The 22,569-nt window shown below is 45.7% G+C and overlaps 1 protein-coding gene across 34 annotated transcripts in view; it reads left to right on the top strand.

Moving 5' to 3' along the window:
- Aopep (aminopeptidase O (putative)) overlaps positions 1–22,569 on the top strand; it is a 306,545-nt gene that overhangs the window by 143,767 nt on the left and 140,209 nt on the right. The gene's annotated exons all lie outside the window — the stretch shown is intronic.

The following is a 22,569-nucleotide window of genomic DNA, read 5'->3' on the forward strand; positions in this document are numbered from 1 at the left end:
CCCAGCACCGCCAAAAAAAAAAAAAAAAAAAAAATTAAAATTCTGGTCTTGAATTTTCATGAATAGATTAGCTACAGATTGGTACAGAATGTCCATATTACGTACAAGTGACAGAGGGCTTCTATTCAAAATATGGAAAGAACATGTAACCCATTTTTACAGATGACAGTAGATCTGTAATCCCATCTACTTTGGAGGCTGAGGAAGGAGAATCACAATTTATAGGCTAGCCTCGTCAACTTACTGAGACCCCATCTCAAAATTTTAAAAACACAAAAGGGCTGGGGATGTGGCTCAGTGGGAGAGTGCCCCTGGGTGCTCTTGGAAGGTGGGAGGAAGTTTAAGATAAGAGGTGGTCCCCCTGAGAGTGCCTTCGGGTCACTGAGGACAGGTCTTTGAAGGGCATAGTGGAGACCTAGCCCTTCCTCTTCCTCTTTGAGCTTCCAGGCCTTGAGGTAAGCAGGTTTGCTCCACCACATACTCCCAGCATGAGCTGCTGCCTCACCACAGGCCCAAAGACAGTGGGGCCAGCCAGCCATGGGCTGGCCCTCAGACTCTTAGCCTTTTAAAGTGGAACTTTTCTCTTTTTTATTTATTTACCTCAGCTATTTATTATAGTGACAGAAAGCTGATTAACACAGTAATCTATAATAACAGATAGAAAATGAATCTGGTCTGACTCCCTAGCAGTTCTAAAGGCATTTCTGAAGAGGATACTAAAATATTTCCAGTCCTTTATCATATAGTTCTGGAAATGACATGGAGAATTAATTATGATTGATAAATGGAGCCAACACAGAGATACAAAAAGCAGTTAATCTTACACTGTAGGAAGATGAATCTGGTGGCATATGATAGACTTGATCTTAGAGAAACGGGTTAGTTGTGAAGCAATTAGAGTGGTCCAGTTAGAGGGGATAAGGCAAGCATGGGTAACAATGTTTGGTAACAGTGCTCAGTAGGGTGGTAACAAGGGAATAGAAAAGAAAGAATGGATTTCAGATGGTGGCTTTGTAAATTTCCTGATGACTTGACAACTGGTTGATTGTGGGTGGTGACCATTAGAGTTAGACCAAAGATGGCTCTGGGGAGAATGGCAGGATTCCCTGTCAGGGGGAGGACTTGGCTGCAGGCGGGTTGGTGTATGAGCTTGGATGGAGTGAAGGCAAGGAGCCAGCCTAGCACCCGAAGGCTATACCTGAAGGTGGTTGGTTGCATGGAGCTGTTTGGGAAGAGTAGACCTAGAAGGGGACAGGTTTGAGAGGCAGACCTGCTGGCCATAGTGATTGAGTGAGTGGATCTGAAGGAGGAATGAGAGCTGAGGATGGCCTCTTTGGGAGGGCCGTGTTGAAGGGTGGAGGAGGAGACTGTGGAGCAGGTGGGTACTGACCTCCGATCCTCTGATGGTGCTATTGTCGTTTGCCAGCTGAAATGTGGTCTACCATTTTCTCCATGTGGTTGCATCTCCCTGGTGTAGTCAGGTTTGACAAACTGCCACATTTCTTAAGCCTTAAAATGGCGTTAGTGTGCTCTTATAGAAAACTTTGGCTCACAGATGTGAAATTGGGTGTCAGTGGGCACTTATTGACACTCCTAGCTGTTTTTCCTGTTGCTGTAGCAGATACTTATTGATACTCTTTTAGATACATTGTAGGATACAGAGGAGCTTAGAATTCTCAAGTTGGTTACAGTTTTACCAAGAAGATAAGAGACATCCAAAACAGCTGGAGAATAAGAGATATTTTTTTGAACTTATGCCAAAATGACTTGGGAAATAAGAGTCACAAGAGTAGAGAAAGGGGAGAGCCAGGGAACCCAGACAGCCTTGTTTCTTGGGTAAGTCGGGATGTGAGCCTTGATGAGCAGAAAAGTGAGAAATTCTACCCCATATATGTCTGATCTATCAAAGTGCATAAATGCATTCTGCTATCATAAATGCATTCTGCTATCATGTATAATGCATTAAAACAAAAAATTTTCAAAAAAAGATAAGATGAGAGGACACTTGAGAAAAAGAGGAGTGTCTACAATGGATTTCAATCCTGTTTTAACTTTCTTATTCACTGATTTTGCCATAGCACTCTATGAAATGGGTGACTTAGTCATCTGTCAGTCTTGTGCTGGTCGGGAAGAGACTATAACAGCCAGTTAACCTCAGAAAAATAAATCCACTGGACATAGACAGTATCACTCATTCCACATCCTTTTCCTGAACAGCAGCTGTGTACCAAGTATGGCACTAGATAGTAGACACAAATATGAACAAAATGGGTCTCCTGCTCTTAGGAAAGCCAGTAATGCAAAAACAGTTTTACCCAGTTACTAGAAAGAAGAGTGATAAGTGTATAATGGTCTGCTTTAAGGAAGCGTTCATTGGGAAAATATATATATATATTAATTACATCTAAAGATTTATTAAAAATGTCAATTAATTCTTCAGAGTAGAAATCAGACTATCTCTGGCCACATTACAACAAAATAATAATATTAGGAAATAATACAAGAGGAATAAAACTCCCTCTCAACTTTTGAGTCAAGGAAGAAATTAAACCCAAACTGCTGAATATCTGGAAAATAACATAAGTGAAAGCATCCTATGGCTCAGGTCTGTGGGATGCCACTGAAATTGTTGATGATGGACAATCCACAGCTCAATATAACTTCTCAGGAGGTTAGAAAACAATACAATTATCTTAAGCAATGCAGAAGAAATAAAGATCAAAACAGGCTTGATTACTGAGCATGAAAAAGATTTCTAGAATTGATAGATGCAGCCAAAAGTTGAGTTTTCCCCCAAAATAAAAAAAAAAAAGATAGAGCTAACATTGGCTAGCTTAATTAAGAGGAGGAAAGGAAGAACTTACAGAGATGAGAAGTGGAAAGTGGCAAACAACAACAGATGCAGAGGGAATTAAAAGAATCTTAACGAGTACTTTGTGAACTTCTCAGCAAATCATTTTGACAATCTGGCTGAAATTAATGATTTTTCTAAGAACACATGAATCACCAAAAGTGGATACCAGAAGAACCACTGCCAGACAACCAAAATAAACAGTACCCATGGAAGAAAGAGAGTTACCAAAGAGTTTTCCTTGGAATTCCTACATGATAAAGAGGCATTCAAATCAGTGAGAAAGATTCATTGATCACTTAAGTTTTGTGACAACCAGCTAACAATTTGGAAATTTAGTTGCATACCATATTTCTTCCACCAGATAAAATATTAAACATTAAGAAACACACCAAATCACAGTAGAAAACATAAAATATGAATAAATTTATTTATATTCAATGTGTGGAAAACTTTACAGACTATAAAATCCAGAAGCCATAAAGAGAAACAATGATAAACATATTTACATAAAAATTTAAGCTTCTTCATTGGAATAAAATACTATAAACAACACCAAAGACGGGAGTACACACATGCGGGGGGATTATATTTACAACACATGACAAATAAAGGGCTAAATTTTTTATTTTATCAAATGTTCCAACAGTTTCTTTTTGTAATTCTTTCTCTCCAAAATAAAAATATAGTATAATGCAATAAAAAAAGTGGGTGCAAAAGAAACTAGCATTAATATCATTATGGAGATTCCTCAGAAAACTTGGAATGGAACCATTATTTGACCAGCTATCCCACTCCTCAGCATATACCCAAAGGATTAAAATCAGCATACTATACTGATGTGGCCACATCAATGCTCATAGCAATTCAATTCACAATAGCTAAGCTATGGAACCAACCTAGATGCCCTTCAACAGATGAATGGTTAAAAAAAAAAAGTGGTACATATACACCATGGAATATTAGTCATAAAGAAGAATGAAATTATAGCATTTAGCATTTAAATGGATGGAATTGGAGACTATATCATGCTAAGTGAAATAAGCCAACCCCAAAAAACCCAAAGGCCAAATGTTGTCTCTGACATGTGGATGCTAACACACAATAAGAGGAGGGAGAAGAATAGAAGTTCATTGGATTAGACAAAGAGGACTGAAGGGCAGGGGCAGGGTTGGGAATAGGAAAGACAGTGGAATGAATGGGACATAAGTCACCTGTGTTCATGTATGAACACATGGCCAGTGTCAGTGCCACATCATGTACAACTGCAGTAATCAGAAATTGTATTCCATGTATGTATGATATGTCCAAATACACTCTACTATCATGTATACCTAGAAAGAACATTTTTTTTTAAAGTTAAAAAGGAAAAGAAACTAGCATTGTGGGGGTGTATATTCTTTGAGAACAATTTGACAAAAGTACAAAAGTTTCAAAAGCACATTTTCTTTAATTCAGCACTTACACTGCTAAAATCTCACCCAAGTACAGTGTGGGTCAGTGGGCAAGAATGTTCATTCAGCGTTGTTGGCAAAACAAACCTCTAGAAGCCATGAATGTATGCCACCAGTCAGGCCAAGATGAAGGAGTGCACTCTGCTGCCCACGTGGCAGGATGTTGGACAGCCTTGAAAAGGCAAATAGAGCAGCCTGGAGAAGCTCCAAGGCACAGTGTCAACACAGAAGCCAGTGGTGTCCGTCCATCATGTGCTTCTGCTCAACCTCCTGAGAATGGTTTCTGGAATGATTCATGATGGGCTTCCGACAGTGGTTACCTTCCTGAGGAAAGACAGCGTGGACCACTGATGAGAAAAGAATTTTCTCCTCCTTTGCCCATTTATTACTGTGCTCATTGTTACTTATTAATTATTAATAAAATTCACAAAACCTAGAAATAGGAACCAAATAGAGCCTTTTTCAGTAAGCACTGCAAAAATTCAACTTACATTGCTAGAATTCCAACTCATTGTCTTTGTGACTAGAATTAACACACCCTTAGATTTACTTTGGTTAATCTGTGTTGCCTTTTCCTCAGCAAATGTTTAGATTGACTTGCGCCTAACTCGTGGCTTGCCATAGACTGGGAGGACTTGAAGGGGTCAGTTAGGAACCTGGGTGGTTTATGCTGCTGCTGACCACTGGCCACCACCACTTAGCTAGCTGTGTGACTTCAGCAAGTCCCTTCTGTAAATTGAGACTGTTGGAGAAAAGATGACAAAAGACCCTTCTGAAAACAAAAATCTGTGGTTTATGGACATTCTAATCTTCAAACTTTCAGTGACACCAAAACTGTAAACATTATTCTTCAAATCACTAAAACAGTTTTGTTCCGGGTTCCGATGCTTTCTCAATGACGGGGTTCCTCACCCTGCGGAGGCGCGAACAGAGCTGCTGTTCTCATGCTGTGAACCTTCCCTTTACCTCTTATTGGGCAGCACTGGGGACGGCGCCCAGGGCCCCGCTTGCTAGGCATTCACTCTGCCACTCAACTGCACCCCGGCCCCCCTTTGCTCCAGCACAGACTCCCTGTGCAGCGCTTCAGGAGGGTCGCTTGCTGCGTCATCTTCTTCCCCACTTATCCCCACATGTGCTCCACGATGCACCAGGGAAGTGTTTTATGGTGCGCTGGTAGATTCAAGACAAGCCACCGCTCCTCTTCGGAATGCTATCCAGTAGCAACAATTCTTTGAAACATTTTCCTCCACACATCTGTCACTTAGTCAACTTTCAGTTCTCTCATGAGGAGACTGAAGTGTGTAGATAATCCAAATGTCATCTATATTTGGCTTTAGAACATGTTTTGTACTTAGCTTTGAATTCTGGATATATCTGAGGTTCTAGAAACTGACTTTAAACAAAATCATGAAGCTTTGCAGTGAAGATGCATTTGACTCACGAGGAAGTAGGACACTCTCAGGGGCCCACTGGTTAGCCCTTGCTTGACTCTTTCCTATAATAACTCCATTGGATTTGCCCACTTTTCTCTTAGACCTTGGCAAAGCTCGCCATTCCAGTATTCCCTAATGTCAAGAAGTGGTCGCCATTTGAGTTTTCCATTTCTAATTCATGTAAAGTTGAGTAAATAAACACGAAACATCAGTTCCCTAAGTGGTTAGGTGGGGGACATTATTTAAACAATTAAGTAGAATGTGGTCCCCTGTCAATAAGCAGGAAATAAACATTTCATGTCTAACTCATGTGGAGTTGGCACATCTATTTTGTACCTTTCACCTTTCAATGAAGAATGACAAAAAAATCAGAGTATTCCAAGTTTGCTCAAAGCATCACACCCCTCTGAGACTGGAAGCATGGGAATGTTATGTATCCCAAATAAACAGACAGGAGTGGCATTTTAGGCAGGTATGTGGCAGTTGCCCAATTGGGAATTTACCTAAGTCATCAGCTGTGGTGATTTGTGTGACTTATCTTCTACAAATATGTACTTATCTCCCCTTTTGGCCATAATTTAGGTACATTTTCTGGTCTTCATTTTCTGGAATTTTCTTAAATAGAAATAGATTCTCTGTGCATATATCTGTCATTGGAAAGAAGAAAATGCAGAGCTCATTATCTTTCCTGCTAGCTATTTGCATTTCAGACTCCTTGAAGTAGCTTGCTGTTTATTTCTATTTGAAAGATTGTGCCAAGGTAGTAGACCCTGTTATGGGGCAGGTGGTATTAAAATGATGTGGAGTCCCACCCAATGGGACTATTGTACCTTCTACAGCAATGAGTCGGTTGAAGATACACAAAAATCCAAGTCGATGCACTTTTTAAAATAGCATTAAAACATTTGTGACTCTCTGCCATAACTACTCAGGTTAGCCTCCGCTGGTCCAAAGTGGTGCTGTCTGCTGCATCTTCATAAAGCTGCCATCAGCCCAATCAAAAGAACGGAGGGAAATCTGACCGAGGCCCTCAGGCATCAAAGAGACAATGAGAGAGCCATTGTGTACCTGGCACTGGGAATCCTTGTAGCTTCCCTGCAAGGTGGTTGTGATTTTCATTTTCATTTCAGTAGGAAATTGAGGCCCAAGAGGTAGAGAACTTAGCCTGCGTCACACAGTTATCGTTAACTGGAGTCAGGATTTGAACTCAGTTAGTTTTAGGACCAACTAGGTCTCTGACAGTTATTCTGTGAGTCCTCCTGAGTGCTGGGTGCCATTGCAAGCAGTATTTAAAAACAAAAAACAAAAAACCCAAAACCAAACACAGAGCAGCACCATGGCTGCAGCAGGCCCACCCTGCTATTCCCTTCGGGCCTTCTCAGAAGTTTTCCTGGGCTGAGGACCGTAGTTCCTCACCTGCCTAACGTACCTGAGGCCCTGGGTTTGTTCCTCAGCGCCACAAAATTTAATTTTATTCTAGTTGATCTTCACTGGTCAAGTTTGTCCTGAGTCTTCTCTAGGACTTCACTGCTGCATTTGGAGTCTCTTTCCCACCCAGAATCCACCGACTTGTGTCATTCCAGACACCTAGTAGACATAGGTGTCTTTCAAACTTCCCCGAGTTTGAAAGTTAAATGCAGTCAGATGTTAGCATATGCATTTCAGCGGCACTGCCAGCATCCGAGCTGAGGAGAGTGTATTGTTCCAGTTTTAGTCATTATCATACAGTCCTGTTTAATATTGCATGATCTGTGGGTTGCCATAAACTTGGTACAAATTGGAGTGCTGATATAACATGGGCTGAAACGCCTTGTCTGAATGATGCTTTTGTTTTGCATTTAACAAATTAGTATGTTGACATTTGTCACTGATGGATTTCATTATTTGCTGAAAGGGTTTTAGGGGGTTTGACAGCATGAATGGTTTGTCCTACAGACTTTTGAGAATTGATAAAAGCATCTTTGTTCTTTGTACAAAAGCACAACAGATATCTTATTGATGGACACATTAAAAGGGATGGCTTGTGTAGCTGCAACATAAAATAAACCAAGAAAATAATTTTTGAGTTGCTACTTATGCTTTTGTGTGATTTCTCCCTCTCATCTTTTTTCTTTCTGATTAAAGAATGTGTTTCATTTATCTCAATAACAAGCTGAAGATCAGTCAGTGATCTTTTAGTAAATTTAAAATATAGGTTTCTTTATACCCCATGTGCATGTTTTTGAGACAGGTGATTTTAACACATTGTAAACTCCGTTGCTGTGTGGGCGTTGCGTGACCAACTGTTCCACACCCCAGCTCACAGAGAGGTAGCAAGGGGGAGCTGGCCTGTGTGGCCAAATACTAGAGGAAAAAAAAGTGAAAATTTCAATTTACAATTCTGGTTTACTCAAAAAATATGTGCTCTTCTGTCATTTCTTTCCTCTAGTTGTATTAGAGGGACAACCTTGCCAATCAAATGTACCTCCATGCTACATGTCATGGAGTCCTTTTTAGAAAACTGCTCACTTCACACTTTAACCCCAGCCCTATTAAAACCTACCATAAAGTATAGTCTGGAAAACACACACACACACACACACACACACACACACACACACACACACACACGCCCACACACATCACACAGGACTTCCAGTAAAAGTCATGATAGAAAGCTACATATAATGCAATCTATCAGTGATCAGATAATAACGCCCATCACTAACAACTGCCAGCACTCAGACCAAAGCAGTCAGACACCGCGAGGAACCATCCATCATCCCTGTCATCTCTGCAGGGAGGGGCAGGCTGTGAGGGGTGCTGCAGAGGACAGGAGTGAGCAGAGCAGCTGTGGTAGGATATAGCCCCAAAAAGAGCCCCTGGGTCTACTGTGAAAATCAGGGACTGACAAAGAGAAAGAAGTGAGTCCTGTAATAAAAAAGTGAAGAAGTTTGCTTTTTGAATAGCCTTCTGGACTGTGAGGACCCCTGTCCACATCCTTTTGGTTTATTGTGTATCCTGAGCCTCTAGCACAGGCCCGACACTTAGTAGGCCTTTAGTAAATGCTTGCTGGATGAATGGATGGTCAGTCCCGCCCCCACCTGCCGTGTCCTGTCTCTTCTGCTCGGTCTTGGACCCCCTGAGCACAGTTACCTTGAAAACCACAGACGTGGAGCCGGGCCGAGTGCACACACCCAGGGGTGGTAGAAAGCAGGGCTGGGCTCTGCTGCCTGCGAGCTGCCAGCTGAGCCAGTCTTATCCTCTTGGTAAGACTCTGTTTTCTTACTTGAAGGGGGAAAAAAACAACAGCTCACAAAGCTATTGAGGTTTGGTTACAGAGAGAGGGAGAAAAGATGGATGTGAGGGCCTTCAGAAATCCCACAGTGCCATTGTTCACTTTATTGATGTGGGGATCTCCCCTCTGGGAGGTCTTGGGTGGGAGAGGTCACTTCCTAAGGAGAACTAAGCAGCTTTGAGTGACCACAGGATTTTAAAATCAGGCACCTTTGTTTCCCCAGAGACTCAGCAGAGTACAGCTGCCAGGTGTGGATGGAGTGGCCGCTCCTGCTTGTGGTCACCATTTCTCAGGTATCTCCTTACCAGCACCCTGGGGTCCTTTCTGCAGAAGAGAAACCTGAAAAGCAGCAATACCCACCCCTGGCCCTGTGGCAGGCAGGGCTGCTGGTTTTTAGGAGTGCCCCTTTTGTCTGGGACAGCGTTGGGCAGGACACAGGAAGACACTGAGAGGAGAAGCCATACTGCTGCCGAGGTAGCCTTCTGTGGGAAAAGGTGTGGGAGAGAGTGCAGATGCATAAGCTCACACCATCCCCCAGACTGCCTCCTAGGGTGTCAGCACACAGCTCCCTGTGGCACCAGCCTGTGGAAAGCAGCCCCTCTGAAGAGGGGAATGCAGGACACCTTCTCCCCTGAGCCACTGACCAGGGCGCAGATGGTTGGCTTTGTGCAGACAGGGTGGCAGAGAGGTGGGCGCCCTGGACTCTGCAGGCCAAGCCAAGTCCCCGAGTTCTCCCAGCCTCTGTTCCTTGTTTGCTCTTTGGAGATGGAGGCTGCTTTGATTGACCTCTGGGTTCCTTTCTAGCTCTAAGCCTTTGAACTCCAGGTTTCTTCCTTTCCAACTTATGGAAATTATTTCCCCCACTTTCCTGCTAGGGGAAGTGTAGGACACCAGGCTGCCTCTGAAGATTGCCAAAGTGGCTGTTTTTTAATGGAAAGTCCGCTTCCTTCGCAGGTTGCTGAACATGGAAGAAACTTCTATAGAACAGAGAAGCCTAATGTTTCCTTCCAGTTTTTTTGACGTCATTTGCCTGTGGGTGGGTTCCTGTCCTCTGCCACCTCTCCAACCACACAGAATTTTATTGCACAGTTTTTAAAAACACCTTGGCATGGCAGGCCACCTAAAGAAGCAGTTTAGCCCAGGAACCCTGCTGCAAGGCTGGGGCAGAGTGAGCTTTGGTTCAGCCTGGGCTCCCTCAGGATCACAGCTGCAGGCCATACTGCCTCCTCACCCCTGCCAATGAAAACGGAATGTTCACTTTGCACCTCATGGGGGATTTGAGGAATCAATTCTAAACTCTAACCTGAAAGCACTTATCAACCTAAGTGAGAGTGTGAGAAGTGGGTCTGTTTAGGGCTGGGTGTTTGGCGGTCATTGAACTCAGCTGTATATGCATTGCATACAAAACTGTCCAACAGTTAGTTTTTAAGGCTTCTCAGGGAGACAGTGGCCAAGCAGAAGGAGAGAACAGGAGAGCTGACCTGCCAGTCTCCAGCAGGTGTGTGACACACTTAATACCATCTACACAAAGTTTAACCATCCTGTCCTTTCAATGTATAAACGTGAGGTGTTGGAAATATGCTTGTTAATGGGAATATTTGGTCCTTTTGGTGCCTTCCCACGTCAGAGTTCAGCTGAGTGTTGCAAGTGTAGCTGTTGATAAGTAACAGAGATGTTAATCTTATTCCAATATTTTTCTTTCTAAGTAAAAAATAATTTTGCCATCTCTCCTAGTACGTTTTTAGGTGATTAGTCTTAAAATGCGTAATAGGTGGTAAATTCAGGCGAACTCAACCTGGCCGCCAAAATAAGCAACATGCTCCATGACGTTATGGAATACAAACCCAAACCTGGTCTGGCCTCGCCTGCTCTGAGGCGTCCATCCGTCGCCTTGCAGCATGAGCTGCGTTTGCTTGCTACAGAGTGCGTGTGGAACCAGCCACGCCAGAGCTGACTCAGGGCTGTTCTCAGAAGAACTGAGGTAATGGCTATTAATATTTTATTTCATACATTATAGTGTTTGCAGAAGCAAACATGCCGTCGTTAAGGTTACCCATGTTGGCACCTCGGCATACCGGTTTCTCTGGATGGCCTACATTTCATCCATAGTTGTGTTCAAGTCCAGATGAATTTTTGGACCCCTCACAAAAACAATGAATGAAAGAGCAAGAGAAAAAATTGAAAATAATTAGGTAAACCGTTGTAGTTACAGAACTTTTAAAAATAGGACACCTTTTGTGCTTAGGAAACAGTATATGGAATGCTTTTCTTTTTTGTTTCCCTCCCACATGAAACCTGTGAACACCACCAAAAAACAAAACAACATAAAGACACCCCTGAAACCCTCCTTATCAAGGAGCAGCCCTGTGGGGAGAAAACAAGGCCGAGTCTCTATAGCGTCCTCGTCCTGATGATCAGCTGCTGTGACCCGCGTAGCATCCATCTCAGAAGCAGTGGCCGCAGAGGGCGTTACACACTTGAATGCCACATGCTTCTAGCTTTCACTGAGCCTCCAGTTTCAGGCCGAAGGTCCCTGGTGGCACTGATGGGATTGGGGTTTGTAGAAGAGTTTTGGATAGAGTGTTTTGCAGGTTGGGGGCTGGGCCACCCCGCCCTGTCGCAGAAGGATGCCTCTCCTTCAGCCTTTGTCTTCTCACAAGAATGGGGAGGAATGGGGCCCCTGCAGCCCTTGTGGGTAGTGTGCCCGGGGATACCAGAGCCAGCCCACCCTTCCCTGCCTCCCAGCTAGCTCGTCCCTGCCCCAGCCCTCCCGCAGGCCATCACTCCCACAGGCCATCACTCTCAGGTTTCTTCTCCCCTGGACTCCTTTCCTTCTACCCAAAGCATTCCCTGTGCTCTTCTCTCCTCCCCAGCGCTAGGCCACCTCAGCCCCAGCCTGTGAGGTGCCAGTGCTGGTCTCTTCACCTGTGCTGCATAGCTCTGAAACAGTGCTCTTCCACTGAGCTCTTCCCTTCGGGACAGAAGGGTGAGCGCGCCTGAAGCCCGCTGCTTAGCCGGACTCCTACTCGTCCAGGAGGATCCCAGCCTCCTGCCCTCTGGCCTGTAGGTGCAGGGGCGGAGCTCTGGTGGCCTTGCTGCATGTGGCCAGCACCAGGCTGCAGGTCCTGTCAGCCCCCATCAAAGATTAGGCCAGTGGCTTTCCAGTTTCCCTGCTCTTCCCCTCCTCTCTCTTGACCTTGACTTGAGGATGTGCTTTTTTTTTTTTTCCCCCTGTACTGGTATTGAATCCGGGGGTGTTCTACCACTGAACTGTCTACAGCTCTTTTTATTTTATTTTCAGACAGGGTCTCACCGAGTTGCAGAGGCTGGCCTTGAATTTGTGATCCTTCTGCCTCAGCATCCCAAGTCGCTGGCAGGTGCACCACCTCCTCCAGCCTGAGGATGTGCTTTTAACTTAAGGCACATGGAGCAAGCCCAGGACGGAAAGGGCACTGTGCTTTCTGAGGATGGCAGAACATCATTTGCCTAGGTCCTGTCCTTTGCACTTCTGTCTGAGGAGGTGGAGCAACATCTCTTATTCTCTGTTGCTAGAGAATAAGAGATGTTGCTCCAACTCACAGCAGCTCCGGCCTTTCTGCAGAAAAGGGGGTGGGGGCTGGAGCAGTCTATCAGGAGGGTCCCATGAAGTTGCTCATCTTGTAAAGTTGGCAGTGGTCAAGTATTAGCAATTTCTTAAGGTCCAACTTAGATGTTGGAGTTGGAGGAGGGTCAGGGCCTTGTCACCGTGCTGTGTTTACCTGATAAACTGCTGATTTCATGTCTAGAGTATCGTGTTGCCCGGCATCAGCAGTCTATGAGGGAAGTGGTGTTGTAGATACTGTTATCACTACTGTTGTGTTTTTATTATGACGCGTACTCGTTGAGGTCTCTAGAAATAACTGTATAGGTTGGGGGATGCTAACCCACCCCTGGGGCCACCATGGCCCTGGCCCTGGACCTTGGTGTCCCCGTTTAACACCTATGACTTAAAATGAGCTCTTTCTTGATCCTCAGCCCCTGCTTTGAAACAGGACATCCGAGGCCTGCTTAGTTTCAGAGGGAAGAGATGTTGAGCCATCAGTGACCTCAGATGATGTAGTTGTCATGGGTTCATTTTTTTAATGACATATCAAGTAGAAACGTTTATCAATAAAGAGGGTGGTATTCATTGCCCAGTGGTTCGGCTCTTTGTTGTCATGGCCTCACCCAGACTCCTCCGAGCAGGGCTGGGTCCCTGTGGCAGCTGAATGATGTCGTGCAGTCCGAGGGGAACTTTGAGCTGGCCAGGATGATAAAGGAGTGTGTCACCATGGCATGCTTCTGAACGTAACTGAAGCGCACCGGGCTGTGGGACGGTGTCTGCGCTGTTCTTACAGGTGTGTCTGAAGGGTGCAGGCTATTAAGTATGACTTAATGTACTCAGTGGGTACATTCAACTGGAAGGACTGGGTGGCAGGTCACCCTGCTGACAGGGTTCCTTGCCCCGGGTCCTCCATGGACCAGACAGAGACCTCCTGGGTGTTTTGCTGCCTGTCTCTTTTGAGTGTTGGCTGAAGTGTGTGCAGGTAGGAGAGAGCACGCCTTCAGTGTGCAGCCACTGCGTGTTCACACACTTGAACACACTGCTGCAACCAGCTCCCTGCCTGAGAAGCTCAAGGTGCCCCCTTCCAGACAATTCCCCACAACACACACACACACACACACACACACACACACACACACACATGCCAAGAGCAGAAATTGAGGATGGATGTGCTAGGAAGAGTGTTGCTTTCCTGATGGGAGGGGTCAGTCTTGCTGTTACAGCACTCCCACTTTTCTCCTGTGTGAACTCCTGTGCCAAAGATGGCGCTTGGAGCTGTGGTGGTGAGCTCTCGACCACAAGGTGCTGATATAAGGACGAAGGGAGCATGGTAAGGAGAGAGGATGGGAAGATGGGCGCCCAGCTGTGAGGGCAGTGGTGGGATGCTGACCCACCCGTCCCCACTCTCCTCTGAGGTCCTCTGAGGTCCTGTTCCCAGAAGGGAGAAGACCTTTCCTGAGGATGCCAGGGTGGTTGTTTTCTGTTACCTTCTGTTACTTGCTGCTGAACACTTTCCAAATGTAACGTGTCTGGGTCCCTTTGAGATCACAAGAGGACAACCAGCCAGAATGGGGCGACATGGGCAGGGGGGCTTATTTAGAAGGAAGGAATTCCTGTGATCCTCTCCCACACTCTCACCATGCCAAGCACATCCAAGTGAGGAGGAATCAAGGGAACCTTCCAGAGAAATGGGATTAGCTCTAGATAGCCAGTAAGCCTAATTCATTCCATCTGGGAAGAAGAAATGTAGGGCTTGTAATTCTAAATGAAAAGGTTAGTTAAAACCAGGAGACTTTGGAGAGCAAACCTTTTGTTTATTTTTGTTCTGGTGAGGTTTACTACCTTTTAAAGGGAAGTGCTGTTGACTACCTCTGAGAACGACCATCTGCCCCCTACTTTCCAGGACCACCCTGGAAAATATACGGCATGATTTCCTTGGGTCTCTTTGAGCAGGCTGTGTTGTTCTGTCAACGGAGTCACAGTTTGAGGTTTGAAAACATGGCTCAATTGTTTATGAACCCCAGTAGCCAGGTGATCCCTTGCCTTATGGCACTTCTTGATGCAGGTGAGTACTTTCAGAAATTAAGAGATCCGTTCACTTTATAAGCGGCTACTAAGAAGCTAAGAAGATCTCTGATGGGATAAAGATAGCTCCACAGGCTAATCCTTTTAACAAAAGTGCTGATATATATTGTGGCAGCTGAATGCTCCTTTATAGCCAAGGGAGAACAATCAGTGAATTCATTCATTTAATTCAGGAATTTTTTTCTGTTTACACTTTAAACAAACATGTCAGTTGTTTGCTTAGTTAACAAGCACTGCCTTCATTATAAGCCATTAGTGGCTAGTAATAATTGAAACTGTGTTTGGGTTTCAAAAATACAATAAACCTAATTAATTCCATCCTGAGTGACATGGAACTTTAGTGACTGACCTGATCTAGGCTGAGATGTAGGGCTTTTCCCTCTCGTGAAGCAGGACTTTGCTCAGTCATTTTATGGCATACCCAAAATAAAGGTGAGAGTAGAATTTTTTTTTTTTTAGAAAAACTAAACAGAGGTTAAATCCAAATGCCTATAAAAAGAGGAAGGCAGCAGATGTCAGTGAGGAGTGGAAAGGAACCCTTGGTTGTCTCTGCCTACTTTGCTGAAGACATGGGTAGAGGGAATAATTCACTTTTCTCTTTTTTTCTTTAAATTTATTTTTGATAGATTCATAAAAACTGTATGTATCAATGGGGTAATATGGTATTTCTGCACATTACAGGATGTAATTTCTAACAGTATATCATGTAATGTTTAATGAGGTTAAATGTTGCATATGTGCTATAAGAAAAAAACACACACACATGATAAGTGACAGGTGTGCTCAGAGATAGCTGGGCACTCAGTGGTGGGGACCTCAGCAAACTGGAGTGCCCCGGCCCTCGGCCCTCTGTATGGAGGCCAGCTACTATTTAGTTGTGGTTGCTACATAAGAATGTGGGCCTAGTGTGGCCAAATCTTTCATATTTCCAGTATAATTTTAAAATTGGGATTTTTAGGTAGAATCTGCCCACATAAAAATTTGGGCAATGGATTTTTTTTTTTTTTAAGTTCTCTTTAGCCACCACTATGTAGATCAGTAGCTCTTGGTGAGATCCCTGGACCACTAACACCAGCATCATCTGGGAATTTCACCAGATGCACATTGTCCGGCCCAGCTTGGTTCTTCAGAAGCAGACTCTGCGCTGAGGCCTGGCAGTTGATTGCAGAGCCCTCCAGGCAGAGCTACCAGGGTTAGTAATATTACACGAATGCAGATCAAAAGTTGCTGTTTGTCATTTGCCTGAAGTTCAAATCTAACTGATTGCCTTGTCTTTCACCCAGCGGCTCTGACCTCAGGTGATTTTGGGGTACACTGATGTCAGTCAGGCAAAACAAGTACATGTACCAGGCAGCTTGTGTTTGCATCAGCTCTGACTGTGGGACCTCAGACGCTTGGTGTAACTTCTCTGTGGCTTAATCTGTGTCTTCGAAAAACAGGGAAACAACAGCCGGATCTCCCTCAGTGGTGTCGTTAGATCTGGGTGAGTTCATGAGCAGTAAGTGCCAGTGTATTACTCTTGAGACCAGAAACTGTGTCTTAAGTGTTGACGACCTCCATTTTTTACCTCCTCCACCATCGTCTTTATCACAGAACATTTGGACTTGTCTTCTTGGATGTTTCTTCTACTTAGTCACAAAACTGATGGCCACTCCCTAAGGCAGCGCTGGTGCTTCTTCCTACCTAAAGTGGCCTCGTGCTTTGAAATCTAGCTGACAGTATGACCACATGGCTGGTAGGGGGAACCTGTATTCTCCCATCCACATTCTGTTTTCAGCGCTCTCTGTGAGTCTGCAGGGTCTTTGCTGCATTAGGGCCTCTTGCTCTGTGGACTGGCCCTTCTCCTCCAGCCAGTGAGGCTCATGCATATCTTTCTGATGGCAGCTTGGGTCAGTAGAGTTCCAGCGAGCCTGTCCAGGGTTCGGCTGCTTGCTCTCCTTGGTAACAACTGATGGCTCACTCACCAGTTCAGTTTTGAAGGGCTCCTTGGGAAATCCCTGCACCTGCTTTCTCTAGACCAAGAGCTCCGGGAGGCCTGATTTGTGGATACAAGGAGTACATTTCAAAGGAAACCAGTAACCAAACTGCTCCGATTGAGGGTGGTTCCAAGGTGCCCAGACATGTTCCATTATGAAGCATTTTTCCAAGCTTCCACATGGCCACAAACGATGGACTCTTATACATGAGTGAAAACCAACTGGATGAGCAATTATGGCTCTCAGTTGTACCAATTTATTGCTGTTCTGGGATTGAAGCAAAATGCATTATTTTATTAAAAAAAGATTTCCCCTGTATCACAGCAGAGGTTAATTTTATTAGCTCTTTTTATGGGAACAAACATCCTTGCCCTGGTTGGGAGGACAAGGGTGGGGAGAGTGGGGCAGAGAAAATTGCATTTTGTCATGCAGGTGCTCCTGTGCAGGCTGCCAACATGTTCTAGCTGGTAATTACTGACTTACCAAGAGAGTTCTTCAGATTCTATAAAAAAGGAACAGCTTTCAGTTCTGAGTCATTTAGAAGCAATTCAGAAGGCTCGATCGACTACAATAAATATGTGTCTATACAGTATGAGTATGGGTGGGTCCCTGGTACCCAAGACATATAGTTATTAGGATGTTCAGTAACCTCCAAAAAAGTTATTTCTCTGCTTCACCTGTGCGAACCAGGAGACTTCTTAGGCAGAGCATGTTTTTTAAGATTCAGAGAAGAAAAGTCATCCAAATGGAGTTAGAAATTCAAATAATTGTTTTGCCTCCATTCTTCAGAGTTAAAATAGGAGACATTCACATGCAGCTCCATTGAGCTTTCCAGAGGAGCATGATATCAGGCACATACCCTGCTCCTCCTGGGCAGGGCCCACAGCGGATCACAGGATGCGCCCAGGCTGCGTCCTCTCTGTTCAGCCTGCAGAGCTGCTGCCTGGCTCAGGTGGTCGCCATGTCCTGGAGCCAGGTGGCCTCTGTCCTGTCATTGCCGTGCTGCTGTTCGGTTAGCAGCAGGCCAAGGCTTATGCGAAACCACATTATGAGGCTAGGGACAGTGATTTGGTATCCCTGGCCTCCTCTGCCTTCCCTCAAGCCTCTCTGGGAGCCCCTCTCTCCTTGTTAGTGCCCTCTGTTCTCTAGGTAGGAGCCTTTTTCTTCCCCCATGAGTGCCCATCTCCGACCCCAACAGGACCCAGGCATGGGTCCTTCAGCCTTCCATGTGGAATGAAGCCGTAAACTGCTTCTCCTGGGGTGGCCCAGGAGGTAAGCAGGGCAGGACAGCGGGATTGTGGGCGAGGAGTGCCTAAGCCACAGCCTGGTGTTTTCAACATCATGGGTGCTTGTTCGTATTGTCCGCCCTGCTCCTGCAGTCGCCTGCTGTCTCACGTTGTCACTTCTGCTTCCCGGGTCTTGTTGGGTCTCCTCATGTCCCTCTTCTTTCCTTCCCTGGCCTGCCTCCCCCATCTTGTCTGCCTTCCTCAGCTTGTTTCGCTTCTCTCCTCGGCTTCCTTGTTCCCTTGCCTCCTTCCTTCATCCCATTGTCCGCTTCCCGCTCGGGGCTGCTCGCCCCGTTCCGAGGCTGCTTCCTCGCCTCCTCCTCTTCCCCACCTCCGTTCCGTGGCCGCACGTTGCTGCCTTCATGGCTGCTGCAACCCCCTGGGTTTTGGGCTGCTTTAGAGCAGATTCTCACACTTCTGTTGACACTGGTGGAGGCAGGGGCCAGGGGGGCAGGCTGGCCTGTCGTTCTTCCAGGACCTGAGTCACACACCAGTGATGATCTCACACTCTGGCACGTGTTGGTCTGAAGGGTTCTCTCGGAGTCCTGCTAGGGACTCCATAGTAATTGTACTAATGTACAATCCCACCAGCTGTAAAGGCTTTCCTTTCCCTCTACATCCTCTCTTGCACTTATCATTATTTGTGTTCTTGAGGGCTGCCATTTTGACTGGTGTGAGACGAAATCTTAAAGAGTATGGTTTTGATTTGCATTTCCCTAATTGCTAATGATTTTGAACATTTTTTCATGTTTTATTGGCCATTTGTATTTCTTCTTTGATAAGTATCTGGTCAATTCATTTGCTCACTTACCAAATGGGTTATCTAATTATCTGGTGTCTTTTGAGTTTTTTATATATTCTGGATATTAATCCTCGGTCAGAAGAGTAGCTAGCAAAGATTTTCTCCCATTCTGTGGGTTCTCTCTTCACATTCCTAATTGTTTCCTTTGCTGCGCAGAAGCTTTTTAATTTGATGCTGTCCCATGGATTAACTCTTATAAGCCTTTAGTTTAAAGATTGTACCTTGTGGCTGTGGCGGGACAGCAGATGAGGAAAGTGGAGGTGACTGTTCCCTGTGTGGTCTCAGAGCTGGAGGAAGAAGGGTCCTAAGCTCATTAGACCTCAGCCAGGAGATGGAAACTAAAGTGTTGTATTCAGAGACAAGGGTAGGGGTTGATTTGTAGATGCCCTAGCTCAAGTGCCAGCGTGTGTCACTGACACATGGTGAAGGAAAGAGAGACCATGTTGTGAGCCTAAGGGCAGGGGATGGAGAATTTGTCCCCCATTTCAGGTTGCTCAACACTACTGTGAAGGTCCATTTCATTGCTTCCAGTTCTTTTAACAAGTCATCAAATTATACCAGCAAAAGTCGTGTTCTCCTGATCCCAAGACCCAGAGAACTACCCAGTGGGACTCTGGCGGGAAAGGAGCTGGTTTCCCTGTTCCTTGGTTCTTTCTTCCTCTCCGTCACAGGATGGTGGAGCCCATATGTTGTTGAAACTGAAAAATGTTAAACTCTCAAGAAGGTCAAGCTGGGAAATATGTCCTTGAGATGCCACCAAGGCTCTGTAGGAGAAGTGAATTTGCTCTCTCTGAGGGTTTGGGGATCTGCTCTGGTGAAGGGGAGGGGTGGCCTGGGGCAGTTTCCTATGGCAGTTCTGCCCGGGCTGCCCTCTGGCCTGTGGCTGCAGTAGCTCTTGCTGGAGCACACAGTGCCTTATTGCTCCCTGAGCAGCAGGACAGGCCATGCTGGCCAGGTCTCCCTGGAAGAAGCAGAAATAAATCAAACACAAGCTCCTACTTCACATCTGATGAAATTCTCCATTTCCGCTCCAAATTGAATTCCTCCCGAAGGATGTGAGCAGCTCAGGGAGTAATGAAGGCGCTCCTTCCTCCTCTGCTTGAAGCATGTTTTAGATTAAGGGAGGCAGCATTCTAATCTGGGTGGGGAGGTGGCGTTAAGGGGCAGTCTTGAGAACCTCTTCAGACCAGACATGATCTTCTTAGTCTCAAGGGGCAGGCAGCAGGCATGCAGTTGGCTCTGCAGAAAGCAGCCTCTGCCCGGCTGGTGGTCTCCTGGGGAAGAAGGGCTGCAGTGGCCTGCCTGCTGTGGCTGCCCACCACCCCTGCCTGCCCACCCGCCACCAGATGGTGGAGGAAGCGAGCAGGAGGTGTGCGCTCCCGAGATGCATGGCATCACTTTTCTATCCACTAGTGACTCAAGAGAAAAAAAGAAAGGAATATGTTTTAGGACGAAGATGTTATTGAAGGCATTATCTTTCATCCTCTGTAGTGGGACACAGTGGGGACACAGTTTGGCATTTGCAGAGGCAGTTGACACAGACTCTTTTCGGGGGAAGAGACCCCATTTCCCAGTGGGCCTTGTCAGAGTGAAGACTGATCACAGCAAGTTGATGGGACCCGGAGTCTGATGCTAAGGACACAGGCGGTGGGACAGGCCTGGAGTGAACTGCAAAGGTCAAGGTCAAGGTGGTACTAGAAACTCTATAAGTGTGTTCTGCGTTGAAGGTGGACTTGAGGTATTTTATTCATCAGTGAAGGAATAGGCAGTATTGCCCTTGAAGTGGGCTTAAGAGCATGGTTTCACTTTTCTTCAATTGCTGTTGAAGAAAAGCAGTTTTTTTGGGGAAAAAAAAAAGATAGTGGTTTTAAAAGTCTGCTTACCTTAAGAAATTCTGACAGGGTCAAAAAGGGAAGGAACTTCTCCTTGAAAGAATATTCAGTTGATCCTTTTATGTTGGAATTTTGTTCATACCCTTGAGAAAGGTTGTCAAAACTTCACTCTGTTTTTATTTTAATTTTAAGAAAGAAGCCATCTCCTTCGGAGGGAAATAGCCCCAGAAGACGCAGTAGGTAAAATCCAACCTTAGAGGACAAACTAGGCTGCTGGAGGCAGGAGAGTCAGGGTCCCAACAAGAAAATTGCCTTTTAGGGAGAGGCTATGTTTCCACTGATAACAGGGTCATTTATATCAAGTCTAGGGCCCATCTGGGAGGATGTTTAAACTTCAGTCTCCTCAGAAGACAGTAGAAAATACATTTGTCCCAGACTGGAAGAAAGGATGATGGTGGAAGTGGGAATTCATGTCTAATTCAGTAATGTCAGGATCTGCCCCAAGGCGCCCAGGCCTGGGTGGTGCCTCCAGTGTGCGGAAGGGTGGGGGAGGAAGTCTGGTGGAGACTCAGGACTGTGCGAGGGGAAAAAATGCAAGGGCAGGAAGGTGAAATGCCACCCCCAGCTGCTTTCCTGCATTCCTTCAGGCCCTAACAGACGGTTATTTGCCGAAGTGGGCCTTAGCTGGGCTTCCCCTGGGACAAGGCAGCAGGCAGTCCCTCTAGACAGCAGAGGCCTTTTCTTCCTGAATGGTTTTGTTGGTGTTTCAGTCATCATGTAGAACCTTCCTGGCCTGAGTGGATGGTCAGCTGTCAGGTCTCTGAACCAACATGCCCATTCCCTGGCTGGGAGACCCTTCCCAAGCCTTCCCAAGTACACTCATCTCTGAGCCTGTGTTATAAGGCCTCAAGTTGCTTCTGTTTTGTTTTAGCCAAAAGGGTGAAATGCTGCCAGCAGTATGTCTGGAATGTTATTTACTTGGTACATTTCTGTGGCTTTTCTTGTAGCATTGCACATGCCAGAGCCTGGGGTCATTTACTTGAAAATGCCAGGTTGCACAGTCTGTCTTCTCAACAGGGTAACTTTCTCAGTAAGGGGAAGCCAGCTTCTGTGCCTCTCAGTTCCTCCCTCCGCCTCCCTCCCTCCCTTCTTTCCTTTCTTCTTTCCCTCCTTTCCTCCCTCTTTTCTTCTCCCTTCACATCTTATATATACATGTGTACACACACACACACACACACACCCCACACACACGTTTTTCTGAGTTAGTGGTCTGACTGTGGAATCGCACCCCTTTGTCCTCAGTGCCTCCACTCTAAGTTGGGTTTCTGGTGACTCCAGAGAGCTCAGCAGAGGCCCTTGCATTTGTGTGCCTTGTCTGTTACTACTGCACGTGAACGTTGTCAGCTTTGGCAGACTGAGTCCTGCAATTGCCCTGAGCCTGCTGGGCTGAATGGGTGATGTTGTGCAAGAGAGATCTGGGTGGGGTCTCTCCAGCGGTGGCCGTGGGGGCGGATGAGAAATCAGCAAGGAGTCTTGGCTTGCTCAGAGCTGACATGATGGCAAACAAATGGCTTTTGAAAGAAAGAACCAGTGTGTGCAGTTTCTTAATTTTAAAGGTTTCACAACTGGGTTTGTTCAATTGATGAAGAAGAGATTTTCAAGAAGGAATTCTTTATTAGGAAGACTGTAAACAATTCCGAGATGAAGGATAATGCTGGGTAGAAGCCCAGGAGGAGGAGTTCTGTTTGCCGCTTCTTTCCGCAGCCCCCTTCCTCCCCTTCATTCATCTATGCAATTTTAATCATGGTATTTGGGGTTTTAAAACAAGGTATGGAAAATGAGATTAGATAAATCTCCCCATCTGGTGCCAGCCCTGGGGCCGTTTGCACACCTGGGTGGGTTAACTCCCTACCTCCCCCATTTTTTCCTTAGGTCATGTGAGTCTGTTAGTGCCTACAGATTCCACTGAAAATCTTTGTTTTCCAAAGGC

Source organism: Ictidomys tridecemlineatus, chromosome 13 (genome assembly GCF_052094955.1).
Source record: "Ictidomys tridecemlineatus isolate mIctTri1 chromosome 13, mIctTri1.hap1, whole genome shotgun sequence".
Lineage (NCBI taxonomy): Eukaryota > Metazoa > Chordata > Mammalia > Rodentia > Sciuridae > Ictidomys > Ictidomys tridecemlineatus.